This window comes from Seriola lalandi, unplaced genomic scaffold (assembly GCF_002814215.2).
Source record: "Seriola lalandi dorsalis isolate HSWRI2012SDOR001 ecotype SW California unplaced genomic scaffold, Sedor1 jcf7180002054559, whole genome shotgun sequence".
In the NCBI taxonomy this organism is placed as follows: domain Eukaryota; kingdom Metazoa; phylum Chordata; class Actinopteri; order Carangiformes; family Carangidae; genus Seriola; species Seriola lalandi.
The window spans coordinates 1,599,427-1,606,734 of NW_019525112.1; positions in this window are offsets into that span (position 1 = coordinate 1,599,427).

The following is a 7,308-nucleotide window of genomic DNA, read 5'->3' on the forward strand; positions in this document are numbered from 1 at the left end:
CACAGACAGACAGACACACACACACACACACACTATTCTCTTAGGGAATGAAAGCAAGGGCATCAAGGTGAGCTTAGACACCCTGTGAAGATTGTTCGGCTTTACACCCCAAAACACCGACCACGTTACACAACACACACACACACATCCCTCATCATCCCTCACAGGTACAGGCTTGTCCTTTTTGCTGTTGGGTAACAACAACAAAGCAGATGCCATCTATCAACTCCAGGCTGTAAAACATCATTTGCTTTTCATGGTCACACTTAACTGGAGCTTTTGCTTTGTGTGCGCGCCGAACAAGGTAACTCTTGCTCACCACACACCAATGTAAAACTGATGTGACTCATGGCTGGAAGAGGAAGTATGTGGGCAAAAAAGGCTTTTGGAGGCACAGTTAATACACCACCAGATTACTGAATCATGGCATTATCCAAGCTGCTAACAAAAGAGGGTCACTGCATGTGAAATGCTGTAATAGATTTTAATAGAAAGGTGATGGTGATGAGGAATCACACTGAGTGTTGATGTTTAGTTATATTCACCTATATCCTTTACTTTTACATTGTGTGCTTCACTACATAATTTAATTAATTTAACTAATGAAGGAATGGGGAATATGGCATTGTTGTGGTTGGTTGTAGTACACGTTCATTTTACTGAGGAGGCAGTGAAGTGTGGAGAAATAACAGGGTAGTTGTGACTGTAATTGTAGCTGTTCAAGGGATTTGTGCAACCAGAGGGTCAGTACCAGGAACATGTCTGTTACCCCCCGTTCAGATCAACTAAACACAACCACGCAACATATGTTATTCAACCTGGGAGCCCTGCTCCTACTCACCAGTGTTGAATACAGGTTTTGTATGAAAGGCATTAAAGAATAATTATAGGATTACAATATGCTTTTATCATTGGATTACTTTAACCTCAAGCATCAATTTTGGTGTTGTTGCTCTCTTAAACATTATTATAGGCTGTTGCATTAGTATAAGATGATCAAAAAGAAAAGTGCACAAGAAAATCTAAATGAATAAGTAAATAGAAATCCTGTCATATTACATCATTTTATTCATGCCCTCTGTTTTTGTTGAATAGCCGGAGCAAATTGCAACCACCAGTGTCAATTAAATGAAAGTCTACTGCTCTGTTTTGTAAATATGGGTCTGGTGAACCTCTGTAATTTCCCAGTGATGTACAGCAACAGTGGCCATTAGACTGATGTCATTAACTCGTGACCCAATTGCTTAATAGACTCCAGTATCATGAGAGGATGGAGTTTATCCCAGGTGCAAGGCACAGAAACACGACAAGACGTGAAACATGAGCCCATAGGTGAACACGATCGCCAAATCTCCATTCTCTGGCAGGGACAACAGACAGACGGAAAAAACTTTTACACTCATCATCATATGGGCAACAATCCCCTTTAATACTTCTCCATTTAAAGGAATAGAGATAAATGTACTTGCCAACAGTTAATATGAAGCTAGAGCCAGCAGATGGTTAGCTTGACTTAGCATAAACACTGGAAGCAGGGAGAAACAGCTTGCCTGGTTCTGTCCGAAGGTTAAAAAAAAGAAATAATAATCACCCCACCAGCACCTATAAAGCTTACTAACATGTGATTTAATCCTTAGGAAGCTGAGATCCAAAAACGTGTTCATTAGTGAGCTTAGCTGAGCCAGCTGTTGCACCCTGTTTCAAGTTGTGATGCTAAGCTAAATAAATCACCTGCTGTCTCTACCTTAATATTTACTGTGATGACATGAGAGTGGAAAAGATCCTGTCATTTAATTCTTGACAAGAAAGCAAACAAGCATATTTTCCAAAGTCTGAAACGGTTGCATCATTCAATTTAGTCAAATCATATTTGGTGATCAAATAAACAAGGAAACAAGACATCATATGACTACACAAACTACAAACCAATAAATAGTTGGAATTATGTTATGCTGCATTCAAACACTGCAGAACAAGGCAAACCTTGCGGTTACCAACAAGGAGTAATCATTTCTGTATTTGACCGTGACTTCTGTCCAAGTGTTCTTGAGAAAGTTCCTTAACATTAAATTAAAAAACAAAATTGCAAGTCCATGAACTTACACTTGAATCGGCAACAGCACTGAGATACACTGTGACTGTGATTGTCTTTTCTGACAATGAAATCTGAGAACTGAGAGTGCCACAGTCTCCAGGACATAAGTCTTGTTAAAGGTCACATTGAAGTATTGATGGCACTAATGCACAATAAGTCATACAGTAAATTTGGTCTACACTGTGTGACTCAGATAAGAGCTTGTTAATGTAAGACCTAATAGTAGCCATGGCAATGCTACCGCCAACGCCATTCTCTTTTACTTTTAACATGTGTAGGGTACAATGCTGTAAAAATAGTCTATCTATCTATCTATCTATCTATCTTGGGGGGGCATTTACAGCCTGCAGTGTTCCCTACATAGTTCATTTGAAACAAACGGTGTGGTCTCAGTTCGGCTCACTGAGACCACCTCTTGAGGTGCACTTCAAGTCCTCCTTGCTGTTCGCTTAAGCTGTGCATTGTCAACACAAAGCGCTCAAGGTTCGCTTGACCTTTTGCCTTTGTATTTCAGTCCTGCCGCAGACACATCACATGCTACTGCACTAGGATGCTCGAAAATTATTGGTTATTTCCTTTATTGATCCAAGGAAATAACTACTGTATTACATCTCCAGATGTCGAACAAACAAGTCAAACAGCAACTGCCTACTATAGACAGAAACTTATGTGTATGATGGTGATTTTGTAAGATGAAGTCGTGGTTATAAAATCAGGATTTTAGCAATGCAGAGCAGCAGCTTGGGAAATGCCTTGGAAGTTAATATCTAGCAGCCTAGTTTCAGTCAATATTTCATACTTGTTCCTTTGTCTGACAACAGAAAAAGAAAAACATGTAAATGAGATGAGCTTATTGGGAATTTGGCTGCGTTAAAGTAAAACATTGTACTGTATATGTGAGCACAGAGAGTAGGAAAGAAGCAAACCAATAAAGAGCTGAAACCGACACTGGGAATGCAAGTAGTTTACGTTGTTGTCCAGCCACATACTAGGTTTTGACCAAGTATTGTTGGAAGAGGTGGAGCCCAGGGGTCCTTAAATGATTGGGTTCATCCGATCTCATCTCTGCTGCCTGCCAAGCAGAAGAAACATGAGCTGCCTGCCTACCCCGGGTAGTCATGCACTTTCACTCTCTTAAACAAACACACTTGCATATTCATCATGCACGGACACACACAAAGAGACGCGCATGCACACACAGTTTAGGACACACATACATACACCTGCTGAAAAAAAAAACACCGCCTCTGATGCAAACACTATCTCATGCCAGAACTCCCATGCAAAACACTTTCTCTGACATGCCTTTGAGCCTGCTGTTCTTTTTCATCTCACCTGCATTCATCAGCCACATTCATATGTGCCTTTCATGTCCTTCAAAATTCATAAACAGAGGTTCACAGTGCTATAGCTTCCCTCCTAGTGACTCACTGCCTTGCTGGAAAGATACTGTTCTGTAGAGGGAGAGACGATGCGAAATTATCTACATGTAACCCACATGTGCAGACCTGCAGGCAGTCATGCATGCACACATGCAAGCTCAAGCAAGCGTGTGTTGACTATGCAATTGTGCCCACACAAACTTTGACACACCTCTGTTCAAAAACTTTCCAAGCCCTTCATACTGTGAGCACTTGTGCAACAGCTAGTGAATCCTCCATCCTATGAGTCATGACAAAAAACAGTTTGCAAGTCCTGACATTCTCATTTTACAGCATGAGGCCAGAAATCATTCTTCTGGGTCCATATTGGCTTTTGGGCTCAAAGTTTGGCCTGAAATGTGTTGAAGAAATGAATTACAGCTTGTAATGTTGTTCATGTTTTAGCAAAAAAAAAAAAAAAAGTATTATGATCTAAAATCAATAGGATATATGGAACCAACAGGATCAAACCGTGTGATATTAATTCAAGCATATTAAATGTTCCAGGGGGATATTAGTTCAAGGACTTATAAATGTTACAGGAAGTGCAGGGAATCAAATTGTCGTTGACAGATTTGACTTGGATTGCATGCATGATGAGCATTAGCTGCACTGAGATTCAAAACGATCAGGCGGAGTAAGAGTTGTATTTTTATAAAATCGCCTTCTCTTTTAGTTTTTGTCAGAGGAAATTACTGTGAACAAACAGTCTCCTCATTGCATATACACTAAGTGAAAAACATATATCTGGAAAGAAGAGATGATACAGGCTGAGTTGGCCCATGTCCTGTGCATACACACTTTGCTTTGAGCGTGCTGTAAGCAGCACACATGCAGCAAAGATAACATTGCAGCTGAGCTATCTGAATCCAGGACTTACTCTCTATCCCTCAGGACTCCACATTTCTCCTCTTCTTGGTCCACATTCTTCAAATGACTGAGGGAGAGAGGGCGAGAAAATTAGTTTTCCTCCTTCTGAACCAGGCAGGGCTGTTAGCAAAAAGGTTTTAATTGATTTTGAAGAAGTAGCTGTTGGGAATGCCTCTCACCGTGAAAACATGCTTGACACACAGAAATCAAAACAGCTTATTACCACATCAAAGTGGCAACCACCCTTTGCCATTTGTGTAAACTGAGCCGCTAATTTTGATGACACAGGCCATTTTTTTAAAAAATGTTAATTTATGAACTTCCCCTTAGTTGTATTAGGGTCATCTTACTGCATTTGCTCAGGATATTCAACCACTTATACTTTTAGTGGAGGGATTATCATACACAGAGAGGTAGAAGGGGAAACGTTTATACACCATAACTGCATACAGAGCAAAAACCAAACAGGCCAAATCACTCCCAACAAAATGTGCAACCGGATTTTGTCTGTAAAGTATTGGAGTGTGTTCATCCTTGGAGGTATATATTTGAGTGATATGTACAGGTTCATGTGTTCTCCGCAGCTCTGATATCAGGCAGTCTCCAGCACAGTGTGAGGCTCAGCTCGGGGATAAAGAAGCTGCTTACCAACAGAAATACCAATTACTGCACACTGCATCATGACGCCTAATGGTCCTGCTGTGGCAGAGAGATCCTGAGGATGAAAGACTTGTAAATTCTGTTACAGTAAAACCTGTATCTCAGCCCTCAGCAGCTTGTTTTAAGGCCGCTACCAGTAGAGTCTGAAAGCCCTAATGCCAACACCATAAAGTTTTATCATTGTATAGATTTCTTTATTCAGCTTACATGAAGTGCTAAATATACAATATATGGTTCATTGAAAGGACCGTATCTGCATTAAACTTCTGTAAATCAGCATCTACAGCCATCTAAGCGTCATTGCTAGTACACTTTCACACAGAAGAGCGAGGCTAAGCACGACAAACATTACACCGGGGAACACACTTGTCTTCTGTTTGAGGTTTGGCAGGGGGTAGCCTTTCATGTTAGCTATGTCGGTAGCAGATTTGGCTATCTATGTTGTAAAGGGATTACTAAATGCTAAGGATATATTCATGTCATAAAAGCATTAAAAAGTAAGAAAAACAGCAGCATCTTCAGTGAGTTGTAACCTGTAAATACCTGCATGGTTTGTATAGGATCAGCATATTCAACTCTCATTACTCTGAAAAAAGGTGAATTTAAAAGATGACAGAATTTATTCCACTGCAGGGAAACGCATTTACTGGATGATCTCTAAAGGATAAAACTTCAAAAGTAAATCAACACTGAATTACTGAGTAGAAAACTGGTGCTGAAAATCTCTCTATGGGTGACAGTGTCAAGCATGCTGCACTCTTGACCACATACCAATCAGTGATGTTTTCAATCAGCCACTCATAAAAAGAAGAAAAAGAAAATCACATGCTTTTACATCTCTGATTGCAGTGTTGCTAGAGGTGCAAAATTATTCAAACTTTCCTTGCACCATCAATTTTCTGCACTATTTGAATCAGTGTGGATTTTTCCTTTGAGTGGAAAACAAGATAAAGAGAGGAAAAACTGATTCATAATAGTGTTTGCAGTAAAGTATGACAGTCACCCCTTCAGCGCTGCATCAAATGCTATGAACAGTGCCAAATATATTATGTATATTTTGCTTGTGCCTGCGGGGTCATTTTCTAATTCAAGGTTGCAAACTATAAATGAAATAAAAAGAGCAACGTCTGTGATGTCTTCGTCTGTACTGTATGTAATTAGGCAGAGACTGACATATGATAAATTTTAAAAAAAAGTGGCATAAAAGTATCATGGGACCTCTCATTACCTCCATTATCACTTTGAGTCTGGCTGTGCTCTGGACTAGAAAAAAAAAAGATACACCTACATGTGGATGTGGATCAGACCATCTCTCTGCCCTAAAGGCCTGCTGTGTCACACTGTAAGACCCTGATGATGTGCGACGGGCCTGCCTGCCTGAGTGTCACATCAACCAGCTGCTCAGAAAGGGAGACAGAGAAAAGCTGCAGAGGGAGAGAGAGCGAGAGAGAGAGAGAGAGAGAGAGGCTTAAAGTCTTTTAGCTTCATATTTCTCCATATACTTACCTGATTTGACCCCCCGATGGAACAGATACAAGTCTCACAGAAAATCCACTAATGAGGATCATAAATTAGATATAATAGAGATTAATGTCACTTATAAGTGGTTCATTTACATTAAAAAACTTTTTTTTTTTCCACTTTTACCGTCATTTCTCTCAAGGAGTTGGTTGCCATGGTAGCCACATTATTATGTATGATTTGAAAAAGGAGATGATAATCACATCCTCTATTTTAGTTGAAATGATTATGTACACATTTAATATCAATAAAAGATATATGCTACAGTGTATTTTTGATTAGAAATTATGAGAAAAGATGTAAATTATCTAGTATTTTTAATCAGAAGTGTAGATTAATTGGCAACATGTGAAATAATGTACTAACTTAATATGAGCTGAGTGTGTAAAATAAACGATACACTGAGTGAAAATGTTTGTTTTATGTGAAAGTATGTAACATGAATGGCCATATGCATGCAACTGTGGATATGTATGAATGGGAATTTGTGTGTGGTGTGTGTGTGTGTGTGTGTGTGTGTGTGGTTGCAGATGTGGTATACAAACATGAGTGTTGTAAATGTGCCAGGTCCTTGGTCGAACTGTACAGTGTTTGTCAGCTAATTAGCAACATGAATTAGTGCAACAGCAGTTGGGGGAGCTCCTCACACGCAGAGAAAGGCTGATGGGAGCTGATGGGCGCAGCAGAGCATCGTTGCTGGTGACTGAAGAGGAGAAAGAAGAGGGTGTGTGTGTGTGTGTG